The sequence below is a fragment of the Camarhynchus parvulus genome, chromosome 2 (genome assembly GCF_901933205.1).
Source record: "Camarhynchus parvulus chromosome 2, STF_HiC, whole genome shotgun sequence".
NCBI lineage: Eukaryota > Metazoa > Chordata > Aves > Passeriformes > Thraupidae > Camarhynchus > Camarhynchus parvulus.
Genome location: NC_044572.1, coordinates 109,164,662 through 109,182,089, shown reverse-complemented (window position 1 = coordinate 109,182,089; position 17,428 = coordinate 109,164,662). Strand labels below are relative to the sequence as shown.

The following is a 17,428-nucleotide window of genomic DNA, read 5'->3' as shown; positions in this document are numbered from 1 at the left end:
TGTACAGTCAGGCAGGTCTTCTTCCCCATGAGCTCATTTTTTTGCACATGAGGACAGCCTGCTCCTGTGCCTTTGGGATTTCCCTCCTGAAAAATGTCCAGCCTTTCTGGATTCCTTTACCCTTCAGGACTGCCTCCCAAGGGATGCTATCCACCAGTCTCCTAAACAGGCCAAAGCCTGCCCTCTGGAATTTGAGGTGTTAGTCCTGCCAGTGCCTCTCCTTACTTCTCCAAGAACTGAAACTATAATTTTGCGATTGTTATGCCCAAGATGACCTCCAGCCATCACAGCACACGCCAGTCCTTCTCTGTTCACAATCAACAGGTCCAGCTGGGCATTGTCCCCAACTGGCTCAATCACCAGCTCTGCCAGGGAGTTTTCTTCTACATTTTCCAGGAACCTCCTAGACTGTCTCCTCCCTGCTGTGTTGTGTTTCCATCAGACATCTGGTACATCTAAGGCCCCCAGGAGAACAACACATAGCGATAGTGAGACTCCTCCCATATGCCCTTAGAATATTCCATCTGCCTCTTCATCCTGTTTGGGTGGTCTGTAACAGACTCCCACCACCACACCTGCCTTGCTGGCCTTCCCCCTCATTCTTACCCAAAACCACTCGGCTGTATCCTCACCATCATCAAGCTCCTGTTGTTCCTGCTGCACAATGGCTTCCAGCTCCTCTTGTTTGTTGCCAACAAGTTTGACTAAATTAACAAGAAGAGCTTTTTTGTTTGTTTTGTTTTGTTTATCCATTTATTTATTTATAATTTTTAAATTTCAGTTCTGCAGAAAACATGGTTGATTTTTAGGAGAGCTGTAAGCAGAAATGTTCATTCAAGGAAGGCCCAATGAAACACTTAAATGAAATGCAAAAATCCATTTTGCTAAACAATGCAGATTTGGAGATTTACTTATTTATTCACAAATTATTACTCCAGTGATTTTGAGAATCTTGGGCTTCTAATTTGGGGCACTTGATATCATGAAAGTGAAACCTATGGATAAGTAATTCAGGTTTCTGAAGTTCTTTTCACTTAATCTGTGAAATCAGAAACTTTGACAACTTGAATTAGATGCTGTGTTCATATAAAATGCATTTCTTAAATACCAGAGATACAGTGAACTGGATATGGATACTATGCTGGAAAAAGCCATAATTGGTGCTGGTTTTATTGACCGAATTGACACGCTGTGTATTTCACTTAAGGTTAGAGTGTCTATAAATTAAATAGCCTCAGGCCTGTGGCTTAGAGACAGGACCTGGGTTTGCGTGCTGCAAGTTGGGTGAAAAAAAGCCTTGGAAATGGTTTCCCTCTGGTATAGAGTAATATACATATAAACATGTGAAGGGAAAAGACAACTTTTCTATACACTGTAGATTCAGTGACTGGAATACTAATATCCCTGTGTGAAGCCTTCACTTGCTGTGACAGCCTAATGAGCCAGTGACAGTGGCTGTCTGCTTGTCCTGAGTGAATGTCCTGCATTATGTTGTTTGTGTTGTACTGCAGGATGCTGAAGTGTGGTTGTCTGACTGCTGTCCCCTCGGGAGGCTCAGGAGGAGATGTACTGGATCTCCCAGGAGGTTTTCCTCAGAAATAGTTTTCTACCTAAATAAATACCATCTCCTGGGGATCTTCTAGAATAGTAACCAGTGCATGACTGCCAATATCTTTTCATACTGTGAAATTTTAAAGCCTTAACTGTTGAATCAATAATATGAAGACACAATTAGGATGCATCCTCTTTTTGGTATATTTTCATTTACTGACTGAACAGTTTTGGCTTCCTACCTGTTTGCACGTGTAACTTCAGTTTTTTATACACTCCATACTCTTTGGGAATAAGCTTTCTTAAGGATTTATCCTTATTTACCACACAAAAGGTGAGGTCGTCTGTGATGCGTTCTTTGATATTTCTTAGAGGAGTATGCTAAACAGAGGAGGGAAGAGTTTAAACAGTCTAAATTTTGTTGTATTCCTGTGTAGTATTTCTTAGCTGGAAATGTGTATCTGTGTATCCTGACAGTCTGTAGTGTGAGTCCAGTTCATCAGAGCCACTAATGTGAACTTTAAAAACAGCTTGTATGTTCTTCTGCAGAAGAATTTGATAGTTTTTTATGGAAGAGTAGCAGATTTGGACTTCTCAATCTACAGCTTGTTAATCTTTTATACATAAATTGATCTCATATTTGTACACTTAGGGAGAAATGTTAGCTAAAATCTTCTCTGCTTCTTAAAACTCTGTTTAAACACTGCAAAAAATTTGCATACAGAATATGAATTCATTATCATGTTACATTCTGTGTGCTTCCTTGAACTTAATTGCATTATCACACCTTGAAAACTGATGTTACAAAACAAATACTATCACAAAATGCTCTAGGCCTAGAGAAGACATTATGATGAAGGTGTATAAAAGAAAGAGTTGTGAAATTAAGAGACATTAAATAAACTCCTGGACATTTCATTTTAGGGAAAAGTGTGCCTGAGGGAGTGGTATGGCAGAGGTTTGTACAGTTGTAAGTGGTGTGTAGTGGTAAACATGGTGTTATTATATACTGTTTCTCATACTGTAAAAATTGGGTCACAATAAAGTGATCAAGCAGTGAGATCACAAAAATCTAAAAAAGGCATTTTTGCACACAGGCAATCACTAAGTTGAGGTATTAGTGTCATAAAAAGTTCAGAAGCAAAAAAACCTGAAGTGGACGTAGTCTTAAAGCATAGAACAACTGATGACTATTCAATATATTTTTTAAAAACTTCTCTCAGAGAAGATGATAAAGCATTGATTGCTGAAAGCTGCAAGGATGTGGTAGGAGAGAAATCATTGTATTTTGCCATTCGTATGGTCTCCTGCCCAACGTCTGCTTAAAATTGAGATTTTTGGCCAGATGAATCTTTGCTTGACCCACTGTGATTATTTGTGCTTGTTTTTAGATTTTCAGACATCACATCTAGATGTCAAATACTTGATGGAATACACTGCATACTATCAAGGAAACAAAGTCCTGAGATAAAATAAGCGAGGGGATTCCCTTCACCTAGCAGAGCATAGAGAGACTGTAGCAAAACAGGAAGAAAAGGCAGTGTTCAGTTGCACACTGTATTGCAAGTCTGCTGTTTGATTTTTGGTCTATGGTTGTCCTAATTATCTTCATGAACCAACATAAACACTGAGTGTGACTTAAATCTTTGTTTTACCTCTTCTAATTGCTTAATACACTTTTTGTCATCAGTGAAGTGGAATTCTTTACTCAAAATCATCTGATTATTTTGTGCTAACATGCTCAATTCCACCATCCTGAAGCTTTTTAGAGTTACTGCTCTGTTACTGCTGACAATTTGCGACATTTTTTTTTTAATGGTGACTATGTTATTAGATGTACCAGTAGTTACACAGAGAAATAAATGTACCTCTGAAAAAACATTACCCTTGTTGGTGTGGTAGAAAAAAATAGCTTAACAGCAAAAGTAGCACTATGGAAGTGACTAGTGTGCAATCCCTGCTCTGGTCATAAAAGGGGGAGATGCAGATTCAGGGATTCAAAGGGTTTGCATTTCTTTCCTAGTAATCTTTGCCCTGGTCAGATCTCTTGATTTTTTGGTCTTGGTTCTTGTCTGGAGAATAGAAGGGATAATATTGCTTTAAATCTATGTATTTTCTCCTTGTTATGCTTGATCCAGCAGTAACCTTCTAGGCCAGGGGTTTTATGGGAACTCACATGTATGGATATGGTAGTGACCTGATACAAGCAGGAGCGTGTAAATGCTAATGCAGACACCTGTACATATATGTTAAGCAGAAATTCTAAAAAAAAACCCCAGACTAACCAACCAAAAGAAAAACTACTTGAGGACAAAGAATAGGCAGGTCCTTGGCTCTTCATTTCAGTCCCTTTTATTCTCTGTTTATTTCCCCTCTTGTATACTGCTGACACGCTGACTTTCTTTTCCTTAACCTTTCTCAGATGGCAAGAGCAATCTCTCTAAAACAAAAAGCCTGTCTCTGTTTGGTCATGCTCATTAAAAGAAAAAGTAAACTGTCAGGAGTCACTGCCTGGGCTGCATGTGCCTTCCTCCTCCAAACAGGCACTGAAGTGCTTAGGTGTGCTCCTCAGGGGTTGCACCGTGCTGCAGCTGGAGCTGCTTGTGCCCAGCCTCATCCCCCTCTCTGTGCAGAGAGTGACACACTTGTACATGCCTGGGAGGCAGAGCTCAGTGGAGACGCAGGTGTTGCAGGCAGCCCTGCAAGATCTGCCTACTGGCAATGTCAAAGCAGTGTACCAGCTCTGCAAAAGCAAACCAGAAGCACACATCCAGCCTTCTCATGAGGAACCAGCACCCCAGGGCACTGGCGTTAGAAAATGATTCTCTGTGTGTCCGTGACCTTTTAGTGATTTGGTGGCAGGAAATGTGAACAAAAATTAAAAAAAAAAGAAAGGGACTTTGTCACTGAAAATCTGTAAGTCTGAGATGCAGGAGGAAAATGTTGCCATTCTCATTTTGATATAATCAAAGCCTTTATGTAATGTGAACGTTGGTGGGGAGCAGTCTCCCTGAATCGTGTTTACTGGTGGGAGTTTCAGAACCGATGCGTGGGTGGGAGCTAACAATAACCCCCCCCCACATCCCTCTGCTGCACTGCATGGATGGGACCAGGCTGACAGCAATAGGCATCAATATTACCCTCATCTCTTTGGTCTTGCATAGGGGACATTAGGCTTGTTGGCATTTCTGTTTTAGAGGATACGCTACGGATATGATATCCCTTTCCCTCTCTCATTCCTCCTCCATGGTGAGTACTCTTAGGTCAGTTTTATGGCACTATCCCCCCTCTGTCCCTATTAGATATTCCTTAACATTGATATCTATCTGTAAGCATTAGCTAGCAGATGGAGTAAGCAGAGATTTTGGCCCAGGTAATGCTCTCATGTCTCAACTTCATTTGTTTGTCTTTCTTATCTGCAGTACCTAAGTGGTTTGCTTCAGGGTAGATGTCCTTGGAATATTTTCTTCAAATCATTCTTTGAGTCTAATGCCAGCTGTTCTGAATTAGTCAACTGCCTTCTCTTCTGGTGATGTAAGATAACAATTTAAACGAGAATTACATAATTCCCCTCTAGAAATTAGTTTAGCTGTTGCATCTATCAGGTCAAAAGAAGTATTCTTTCTATACCTGCTGATGAAGCTTAACAGCACTTTGGAACAAGGTGGAAAACTCAAGGGGAAGTAAAGTTTTCTTCACACTCTTCCTCATGTCCTTTTGAAATGTTATTGCTTCATCATCTCATACAAGTCTTCCAGAGGTGCACCTCATAGCAAAGCAAAGAACCATTGCAGGTATTTGGATACAGATCAGCTGTGCTTAAAGGTTGTATCTGATAGTTTGTGACCTATCTGTTTTACAGCTTGCACTTTCTTTAGCTTCACCTTATAGTTGTCATTCAGCAGCCATGGGGTTACATGAGTAAATTTCTTTCAAATACACTGATGTCCACTGAACCAGAATGAAAATGTGAATATTCAATTCTTTTCCCATTTTGGGTGTTCCTTGGGTATGATGCTCTGTCAGGCCAGAGCTGGATAGCATATCCTTCTTGCTTCTTTATAGACATGCAAAGAAATAGAACATAAGCTGCTTCACTTTCAATCTTGATCTTCATGGTCTTATACCAAGTATTTATCCTCAGATTTTAAAAGATAAATAACTGGGATGATGTTTTGTCAGTTTTCTGGGCCACTAACTTTTTGTATTACCTGATCTTGATTTCTCTGTGTTTCTGTCATAAATGGCAACTCCATGAGAAACATCATCAGCAAATAAGGTTTATGTAAACTTTGTTATTTACTGTGATCTTTAAGACAGAAATTATTTAAAATGTTTTCTCCTGCTCTGAATTCATAATTAATACAGTGACAGAACAAGGGGAAATGGCTTTCAACTGAAAAAGGGTACATTTAGATTACATATTAGGAAAAAATTATTTCCTACCAGCGTGGTGAGGCACTGGAACAGGTTGTTCCACAGATGCTGCAGATGCCCCATCCCTGGAAGTGTTTAAGGCCTCATGTTGGAGGTAACTTCGACTTCAGCTACCTGGTCTAGTGGAAGGCATCGCTGCTCAAGGCAGAGGGGTTAGAATTATGAGGATTTTTAATGTTCCTTCCAAGCCAGACTATTCTATGCTTCTGTGGTTCTGTGAAAGCCTTTCAGGGAGCTTTAAATAGAAGATCTGCCTGGCATGATTGGGAAAGGGGCATTTTTGATCTTTCCAAATTGTTTGTTTACAGAAACTTCAGTCATCTCACTACATATTGTTGCATCCATTTCCAACTTCTTTAATGTCAGTATCTTTCTCCTCAACAGTAAGCTAAATTGATATATATGGGAAAAGAAGCTGTACATTTCTAAAAAGACCAAGTATTAAATAATTGGAAGCCAGACTTCCTGTTACACTGAAAACAGACCTAAACACATTTAAACACAAATGCACAGGGGGTCATCCATAGTACCATAGTGACATGATTTGGAGTAATAAGAAGGAAATTTGATGCTGCTTCTAAAATTAATTTCATTTGAAACCATGAGCACTACAAAAAGCATTTATCATACTGATAATTTCCCATAATGTCATAAATATGAGCAATGAAGCAGAAGTTGCTTCAATAAAGCTAATCTACATTAAGTTTTGCTTTCTTAACTAAAGGTAGTATTTGAATTTCTTTAATGCTGAAACAATAAAAACTTAGATTTCCTGGATTTTTAAAATCAGCTGAAAAAGTCAGACTGCAGAGTGTGTCATAGAGATGCTGCTTTCTGACTGAAGTGATGGATACTGAAAGAATAAAGCAATAAATACTCTGGAGGCCTTAATTTCTTTTTTGTCTGAAAACTACTGCATGATATTTTGCCCATGCCTATGCACAAAGACACAGTCTTGTAGAGCAAAATTCATAATAATAAACAGAAATCAATTAACTTCTTTAATAGTGTTAAATGTAAATATAAGAATCTGAGAACAATAGAATATCTCAAGTTTAAAGAGACACATAATCATCAAGTCCAACTCCTTGAACTGTCAGAACTCACAGAACTGTCTAAACCTAAATCATATCACTGAGAGTGTCATCCAGACACTCCTTGAACTCTGGCATGTTTCATGCTATAAATTCAAAGGTGTACTTCAACTCTGTATAACAGCAAGAACATTGAGCTTGCAAAACATGAGTTTGTAAATGAGCTTTTTTTATCTCAGAGGGTTGAACATTTTCATTTGTCCAAATTTACATGGTGCTACATGCAACCTTTCTGGGATAGTACCCAGATCGTATTTAATTTAAAAAAATTAAATACACATGCCTTGAATTTCCTAACTGAGAATGTTGAGCTTAAGGCTCACACTTACATTTTAGGTAGACAAAAAATTATCTGACCTTCAAAGCATCTTGCTTTGAAATGGAAGATAGCAGATGTGAATCTTTCAATGCTGCAGCTGGTATCCAGAATACTGCAGATGAAAAAAAATCAGATCTTCACTTGAAACATTGGTACAAAACAGTCCTGAAGAACAGGGCTTCTCTGCAGGAGCACAGTAACACAAGGTACTGTGTCTGATATCAGGAGGAATTTCTTCATGGAAAGGACTTTTAAATGATGAGATGGGCTGTCCAGAGGGGTGGTGGAGTCACTGTCTCTGGAGGTGTTCAAGAAATGACTGCATTGTCACCTTGTGACAAGGTGTTTATTGGCCAAAGGTTGGACCCAATGATTTAGAGATCTTTTTCAACCTAATTGATTCCAGGATTCTGTGACAATGGAGCTGGATGGCAGGAGGCCAAGTCAGGGAAACACTCTCCCTTTCTTCTCCATCATGCCTGTGGCTGTTGGCTTGTGTCAATGTTGGGAGAGTGTATCTGTTCTTTTCCTCTTGCAGGAGAGTGCTAAGGGCTTATTGCTGGAAATATTATGTGTTTCAAAGTCAGTGTTATTTTCTATATATCCTCTTTTTGAATAAGGATGTCCATCAAACAGAAGTATGGTGAAATCTTTCATTGTTACTCTTGCTCACCAGAGACTGTACTGCCACAAAGTAGTCAATGTAACTCACAGAATCACAGAATAAGTGAATTTGGAAGGCACCTCTGGAGATTTCTCAGTTCAGTCCTGCTGCCTGTTTAGAAAAGTTATGAAATTCAGTTTTTAGAAACTGTATAAGCAACAAACATTTGAAACAGCACTTTTATCTTTTCTAGGCCTCTCCACCACTCCCAATCTGAGAAACTAATCTTAAAGATCTAGAGAAAAGAACATCCTACTGAGACATCTGACCTCATCTTGCATTTATGATTTCAGTGTAGAAATAATTTAATGTCATTCAGTGTTGTCCATAAATTACAATGGGGTGGCTTTATCCCTTCAGCAAGTACTTCTAAATTTGCACTGCGGTCATAAAATGCAAAGCATTTGCTTAAGGAAATAAAATTCTATTACAATTTTACACGTACGAGCTGTTTTAGGTTTTCTGTATAAGTTCCTGTGGCTATTAGAATGAAATCACAGCACTCTATCATTTTGCATATTAAAAAGAGCCTGTCTTCTGAAAAGTGTCATTACTTCCAAAATAATTTGATTCAATGGTCATGAACACTTATTCTGCTGATACCTACTCCTATATGTAAACCTTGAGTAAAGTCAGTGAGCTGAGAGGAACTACAGGGACGGAAAAATAGTGTGAGAGGCGCTGGAAATATGTCCCGATTGCCTAAATGATCCAGTGGTAAAATTATAGGTGGGAAGTGCTTAATTGTAGGACACATTAAAAAAACCCCACAAACCAGATTGTGTTTAAGAACAATTTTGTTACAGTCTTGAGGCAAAGAAGAAAAACCATCTTTCTCATTTACAAATTCAGGTGTATGCAGGTGATTAGCTCTGTGCCATTAGTTCTGTGCTTAGAAGATGAAGTCTGTGTTTGCTGTCGGGAGGTGGTGGTACAGCTTGCACTGGGTGTAGGCTGCTGCTTGATGTATCCCTGCACAAGGACTGAAGGTCACTCTGTTCCGTATGACCAATTCGTCTGACAAAAGCAGGATTGCAGTTTCCAAGGTATATTTTAAAAGAGAAGGGAAAGGGTAGGGAATTAGGGGATTTAAAACCCCAAATTGCAGGTTTCATCCTGTAAAGTACTGGGCACTGTTGCTCTATTTCAGCAAGACTTAAATGTGCTTAAACCTTTTGTTCAGGGCTCAGCATTTAGCGCTGTTTAATCTCAACTGAATAGTTCTTAAAAAGCAGAGTGATATTTTCTTTCATCCACAGATTTCAAAGGATTCTGTGAACAGCTATGTATAAAAATTATATTATTAAATTGAGAATTCAATTATGATTTCACAGTTGAGCATAATAAAGAAAAAGACAGGAAATCAAAACAAAAGCCTTTACTTTCTCATGTCCACCTCTTTTGTTGAATCTCTATATAGTTTTATTTTTGTCTTTTTTCTTGTTTATTTTCAATGTGAAATCCTCAGACTTCTCATTTGAGGTCAAAGCTGTGAACTTATGCAGAAACATAGGACAGGATGTGTCTTCTGAACTTCCACATTTTGTTTTTAAGCTGTGAGTGTCCTATTGAAAGGAAAAGGAGCTGTTGTGTATTCACCACAAGCAAGAGGGTAAACAAAGAGCAAAATTCAGACTCCAGTCTTGATAAAGGTGGATTCTACCTTTGAAAAAGCTAGGAGAGACCTAAGAGAGTGGTTGGGGCATTTTCTGCTAAGGACCTAGAGCTGGTTATTCTACTCAAGCCTTAGAAATGTGCTGCTCTGCTTCTGGGATCTTACACTTAAATGATGTATATAAGTTAGATTAGACCACTTACATATATGTCCTCTGCTTTCATTTTACCTTATCCCCTGTTGTGGCATTTTCCACCTGTGTTCACTGAAACAGTTGCCTTTTCCTGGATATACCCAGGGATATACAATAAGAATACCTGTGAGCTCTTGGATGTTCCAGGAGATCTCCAAACTTACCTCGTTTAAATTCCTTTTGTTACTTCACATCCATGTAAGAGGGTGTGTTCCTGCTGAGAGAATGATTTGGGTATTCATCTGAAATAAAACACAAGAAGTTTTTGCTGGAAATGAAAAGAATGTGGTCAGGAATAGTGTGGGCCAAATTTAGTAACTGGGTGTTACTAGTTCAGGAGGCCAGCAGGGGAATCCATTCCCTATCCAACAACTAAATGAACACAGTGCTTATGTTTTGTACCTGACTGAAAGACTGAATTTCCAGGAACACAGGATAGAGTATTGTTAAATGGAAGATCTGCGCATGAACACTGAGAAATGAATGATTGCATTCTAAGGGCAGTATTTACTGGTTTCTACAGTCATAGCTTGTGAAACAAAAAAGAAACAGAACCTTACTTTCATTAACCATAATAGTAGTTTAGCTATTTTCACAGCATTAATCTTGCTGTTAACTGTTCTTTTTAGATTGTGAGGAGACAGCATGTGACAGGAAAAATCTATAACATCATTCAACATCTGATTATATGCCCCTTTTCCTCAAAACCAATTTGCATACCTACAAATATCAGTGTTTCTCACTGGAATTGAAGGTGTAAAATATTGTCTTTCAAGCTGAAAGTTATTTAAGCAAAGATTTTTCAGTATTTGGGAATTCTGGCTGGATGATTTCAAAAGCAAAACCATATGTCGCTTACATGATTTGGCATTTCTCCAGTTGGATAGAACTTGAGTGGAAAAGTGGAAAAAAAGTAAAACCTAACACTAATTAGATGATAATAAATACAGGTGCTATACTGTATGGTGTAATTCATCTTCATAGCAAGCTGTGGGATGAGTCAGAGCCAGCAGATTCTGAGGGATACTGTTGTGTGTATATATATTCCTGACACATGGTAAAATCCAAATTAAGGTTAAACTTTAAAGGGTTGTGTAACACTGAGATTCTTTCCAAGGTTATGGAGGTGTGATATTGCATAGCCTTGGAAAAGGAATTGTATGGGGTTTTTTGGTTGGGTTTTGTCAGAGGGCTTCTCATTGTAAATGCAATCAGTGTAGTACCAGGATAAAACCAGTGATTTGATGATCATTGAGAGATCCTCACCCAGGCTTCCACATGCCCCCATCCTTGCAGACCTTCCAAAAATTTCCTGACATGTTCCAGTCATCAAGGTACCTCCCCAACACGGAACCTTCCCTCTACAGCCAAATTCTTGGCCTTATGTGGTTTGCCAAGACTAAGTTAGTTGGGACTGACCTGCCAACTGTCCTATATAATGTGCTGTTGAAGGAAAGCTGCTCCACATCTTCCCATTGTTTCATCCACCCCCACCTTCCCTGCCCACAGGAGTTCTGGCTAAATGCAATCCCTGGGTTCCTTCTCTTTCTTGTGTCAGAAACCTTTATGGAGGTTCTTTTCTTTTCAAATTTCCAGTGAAATGGATGCAGATGGTGTGGCTTTGGCTCATCCACAGCCAAATCTTTTGTACTTGGATAGGTTAAGCTTTTACATGTACTGAGGGGACTGGTGTTGTCTGATGATGGGGTGTTCAGTGTATGGCCGCACAAGTTACACACTCAAAAGGGAAGGACAAAGGAGTCAGGATTCCATCCTGGGCAAATGAATGGCTTACAAACATGATTAGAAACTGAAAATTCTTGGTTGCTGTGGCTTTAAGGTGTAAGCTCACTGAGACATGCTTGTTTCTGAAATAACAGGAGAAGACAGTGGCATGGTCCAGCCCCCAGGAATTTAGCACAATAATGTGCTGTCTGATTTTGCAAGAGAAATTGAAACACAAAGAAAAACGCTCTGCATGAAAATTTGATCGAGCAATTAAAAATGTGTAAATAATTGAAATGCAGGAGCTTAAAAAGCTTTCTATTATTGTCATTGAGAAAAAAATCTTTAAAGTGTAGGATTCAAACATTATTCTGGGGCTGAAAATAGCTGATATTTACAGTATAGATTACTCAATTTTCTTTTGCCTGATGAACAGGGCTCCCAAAGCTTATTGTGGCTGTTGTGTGGTTTGTATAAGACACGTGGCTGCTGTGCCTTGCTTTTCTCGGTGCCCCCTCCCCCACAATCAGAACCCTTTGAGCTCCAAACACAGATGTTACACTGTGCTCTTTGTGTGCATGTGTGTGCACGAGCATGTGTGTGTACGAGCATAAAAACATGCCTAATATGCTGAAAAACTGAAGCTGAAGCACAGGACTGGGCTTGTGACTGTATTACAGTGAGATGTTAGTCAGAACAAGAGTAGGACTAATGTGTATGAAAGAGCAGCGGTTTAAAAGCAGCCACGTTTAAATCAGCAATTTAATGTAAGGAGGAATGGCAGTTTCATTAAATAATGCTAAGATCTCTCAACCATATTCTTAACTAGTAATCTCCCCACAGCAAAATACATAGCTAATCAACCTCCTAGCCTCTCAGTAAACTTGCAAGGGAATTAAATCCTGGAGGAAGGAGCCCGTAGCCCCGGAGGAAGGCTGAGTGCATGTTTCACTGTCGTCTTTTCAGCTCATCTCAGTGGTCCCACTGCTAGAATGTGCTCTGTTGTCATGGCAACCCCATCTCCTGCTTCCTACAGGAAAGATTAGCTTGTACTGTGCACTGGAGAGAATTTAGGGGAAGTCAAGCTAATCCCTGGGTGCACTGCAAGAGAAAGGTTGGACCTCGCCTGAGGGATGCTGTATCTGCAATGATAGAATTGGCCTGCCACAGACACTGGTATTTAAGTTGAAGAGCAGAATTCACAGTAAGTGTCAGATCCTCCAGAGAGGAATATTGAATGAGGTTTTCTAAGTCTTGGTGAAGACTGTCCCATGCCAGCAGTGGAATGACAGCAGGAGGCTGTGTGTGGAATACCAATATGTTTCACCCGTTCAGGTGGTATTTCAAATATAGATTCAAAGCCTCAGTTCCCTGGAAGCTAGGTGATAAAATTTTAAAACACAATTGTGAGATGCGCACATAGAAACCTGAAGTGTGTCTCATTTGGTGCATAAAGCTGAACAAGTGATGAGGAGAGTGCCTTACAAATTGTGTGTGCACTGTGCAGGGTGCTTAAGAATTCCTGGCTGCTGAAAAATAAGCGGGAAAGTGTGAGGAAACTGCTCTGTGTGTGCTGCAAACTCTACTGTAAAAGTGCTGAACTATCAAATTAAGCATAAAAAATTACAACTCCTGATGCAGTCTTGTTTTTTCTTCATATAATAACCCAAACATTGAGCTTTTAAAAGGTGTAGTCAAAATATGAGCTTTTCTTTGAGGAAAGCTCATTTTAATGTAGCAGAATTATGGTGCTGTGTGACGTGATGTAGCATGTAAAATTTGTGTTTGTTTTCTTGCTGGTAGAATTAAAGAGAGGATATTCTAGATTTTCCATTTCTGGTTATTTTAATGTTCTGCCTTTCTTTGATATGATCCTGCATTTCACTTTAATAGATGCTCAGGATTCCCAGTTTTAAACTAGACTGTTTGCAGTAAGATTTTAACTGTCTGCTTTTTATTACTGTCAGCTTTTCCTAAACTAATTTTTCCACCAGTTTGTAGGTTCAGCCTATGTATTCTTGCATTTTTATTATGCATGCCTTTTCTGGTTTTAATTAAAAAAAAAAGCCTCTTTATAATTATTTAGTGGTTATTTTCTACATAGCTATACCTTCTAACTTATATCTATTATGCATATGTGTTTTACATATATGAAATGTATGCATGCTTGTGTGTTTTTGCAATATATACAAGCATATATATATGCAGACAAGTGGAGTCTTTGTTTTAAGGAGGCCCATGAGTAATTAATAATAATATAACACTGAAGAAGTTAAAGACCTATTTTCACCTTGCAGGATAGATATTTTCCTCCTATCTAAAAAGCTTAATGCTGAGAAATCCTAGTAAACACACACTTAGTCTGCTTAAAGAAACAGCACATGCTTTATTTCTCTGTATGTCTGTAGAGCTAAAAGCAGAATCATCTTGCTGATATGATAAAAGAGCACTGTGCTACCTTTCCAGAGTTTTGGGTCCATGGCATGGGTAGTTAAGGGACAGCGGTTGTTTTTTTCTCCTCCCTCCCAGGACAGCTCAGAAAGAGTCACACGTAAGCTGCAGATTGGTTAGCATAAGAACAGCCTTCTCTTCAAACTTCTTTTTTCGGGCTGTTTTACCAAATAGTGAGAACGCTGATAATCAAAGAAACTGTCTTCTTTGCAGTTAACAGAGTCAGTAGCCAGTGTACATCTATTATGGAGGAGTATAAAATAAACACAAAGGGTATGGAAGATTTAAGTCATCATTTAGGCTGACCCTTGAATCTGTAGTGGACATATGGGTGATAGGGATTCCCCAGAAATGTCAAGCAAAGTGGGGATCAGGGTAAGAGAAAATTCATCGAATAAATGCTTTTAATTGGAAAGAGCACTATGAAATTATTTCTTGATATGTGTCAAATTAAATCAGTGATTAAAAAGTTCCTTCTGTGATAAAAAACACACTGGGAAAGATTTGCCAGACGTTTTATTGTATATTTTCCCCATCTCTGTGAGAATATGTTTGTGGCTGTTTATAGCCTTTAAAATAACTGAGATTGTTAAATGTACAGATTTTCTACTTTATGTGTCATTTTATTAAATTAATTAACTGGAAAGTTGGATTTTTTTTTTGTCCCACGGTGATGATTTGTTTCCTTTTATTTTTCTCCAGCACTTAACTTGTGCTAAATGGAGCAACGTTGGCTGGTCAAACATGATCTTATTCTGCTTTCTACAAAGTGTGTGATTTTAGGAATCTAGTCCAAGTTTTATTAGGAGCTTTCAGAAAGGAACTTGAATTTTTTTTTTTGCATTTCTAGACAAGAGTAAACAGAACTACCTGCATGTGAGGAAATGCAGTGAACTTCAAAGCATGCATCCAAACCCAGACCTTGTGTTCACATTCTCTTCCAGGGAAAGGACTGGAATGCTCCTTGTAGCAGTGGGATTGTATTACACACAGGCAGGTACAATTGGTAGAGGCTGCTGACACTCAGGAGTCCAGGCCACCAAACTTGATGAAATTCCTGTATAAACTCTGATCAGTTAAATAAACTGAAATTCCTTGGGTTACCAGAAACTAAAAAGCAATGTTGACTCTATTTGCTGCATACAAAAATGCCAGATTTTCTAAACTTTTTAAAAGACCAGAACTTGTGCGTTCTTCCAGGGCTTCTCTTTGGCATTCTGTTGTTCTGAGAGCTGCTGGCTTCCCTGCAGCAGTGGGTGAGTGTCCTCTGCCCAGGCTTTTCTCTTCATTTCTTTCCTGCCCATCATTCCCACTCCCAACAGGTATTACACTCTTCCTGAACTGCCTTCTCCCTGTTCCACTGTGTCCCAGTGTTCAGGCTGTCTGCTGGCCAGATGTTGGACTGGCTAACATAATGCTTTCTGATATGTCTTTGCCATGCATAAAAGTAAGTAGGATGATTTAATGTATATACCGATTCATCAGAACAAGGTTTTGAGTTATGGCACCAAACAGAAAAATATTGCCAATAGTGTGTCACTCTATTTCCTTGAAACATTTCTCACTATTGCAAAAATAGCCCCCAAAACTTGTACAGCACAGCATCTGCCTACAGCCTCCATTTGGAATTAATGACTAAGAATTTGTTTGTCTTTCACTGCAATTCTCATTCAGGGAAAAATAGATAAAATGTTCAGCACTGACTGGCTGGTACACTGCTCCTTGCAGAACCTGGCTGTCTTTTAACATCCACAAGTATAAAGCCACAGACTTTATTCTGTCCCAGAAGGGCTCTTGATGCTGATATTCTTATTAAATCAGTAGCAGAAATCACTCTTCTATACTATATATAGACTTCATATGCAATGTCTGTGTGTCTCTACATATCAGAGATTTATCCTACACATTTTAATAATAAATCAATAATAGTGATCATATTTTTTCCTGGTTGCAAGGCATCTTATTTCCTGAGGCATCTCTGCCTCTTTATATCCTTATTTCCTTTAAAATGTGTGCATATATATATAATGTTTCCGAAGACACTGTAAATGGTTTGATGGTAGCAGAAGTGGGCCTCAATGAAAATAGTGTACCTTCACTGAAAACACTAATTTTAAATCTATTGAGTTTTTTATGTATTTAAAATGAATTCAAATATTTTGATCATTTTTTAAATTTTAAACTTATCTGAAATATTTTAAAAAATCTTTTGAATTAAAAGTTTGTCCTAATTTGAAACAGTAATAGCCATCCACATGGGAATATTTTGATTATTTTAAACCTCCTTTGTCTTCCTTTTCCCCTCAAAAGAAAACCTCTGAAGCCACTGATTGTATGTAAATTGCATGGATTTAATGGACTAAATTATTTCTCAGGCTGCACATGCTGGGTCCTGTTGATTCTAGTGAAATTAAGATCATATGCATCCAAAGGTAGATTTTAGCCCAGTGTGTGATGGTCTTCTGGCCAGCTTTCTAGCAGTAAATTAAAAAGTGCTTTCTCAGTGCTGTGCTGCTGGCTCTGTGGTTTACTGCAGAGTAGGTCCTTTATATTAGCTGAAGAGCTAAGCAAAACAGCAATGCTAATTTTTAACAGGGTCGAACACAAAGGGAGGGAAACCAAGAATTCCTGGGCAAGTTCTCTTTCCTAACAGTAGCTGAGAAACAACACGCAGTCTATCTGGCAGCACTAATACTGAAAGGAGTGCAGTTGTTTTTGTTGCAGCCCCATTATTCTAATTTTTTATGCTGTCATCCATAATAATCTGAATATTTTTGTCTTTTCCAGAGGTTGTTCATCAGGTTGTGACAGCAGGTGGCTGTAAGGAGGATGAGCAAAACACATGCATCCTCAATGGCAATGCTACTTTTTTTTTGGTTTTTTAGATTCCAAATATCAAAATATCAATACCAATAATACCAAAATGTCAATTGTAGTAGAAAGTTATATACAGTAGGAATCCAGTGTTCCTGTTGTTCTGTTGCCAGAAGAGTCTACTGGAAGTTTTACAGGGGATGGGAGGATGAATGTGTGCGCAGGCCATGAGTGATTGATCTTTTCACATGTAGTGTATTTTATTTTATCTTTGCAAAATCATTCTTGAAAATAGATTATTATCTGGATCCCTTTATGGTCTCTCTGTAGCTGAATAATGGGTAATTTTGAATTTGTCGTTTCTCTAGTTGTTATGATTGAAATTGTTTTCTGAAACACGCTGAGGAGAAGACAAGTGCTGTATGTGTGGGCTGATGGCAGCCACTGATTGCACCTGTGATTTGTGAAAGCCTTCAGTCAGCAGCAAACTAAATGGGATCTGATCAAAACTATCATTTGGATATTCAAGTCCTAGACCAAGAGTGCTGTGATATTCACTAATGTC

The 17,428-nt window shown here is 38.7% G+C and overlaps 1 protein-coding gene across 5 annotated transcripts in view; it reads left to right on the top strand.

Annotated features, from left to right (window-relative positions):
* NOL4 (nucleolar protein 4) overlaps positions 1–17,428 on the top strand; it is a 182,129-nt gene that overhangs the window by 73,844 nt on the left and 90,857 nt on the right. The window contains exon 1 of one of the 5 annotated variants that reach the window (XM_030966224.1): positions 12,708–12,802. The exons of the other annotated variants lie outside the window; for them this stretch is intronic. The gene's annotated coding sequence lies outside the window, so the exon portion shown is untranslated. Of the gene's footprint in view, positions 1–12,707; positions 12,803–17,428 lie in introns of those variants that run through there. 5 annotated transcript variants of the gene reach the window in all.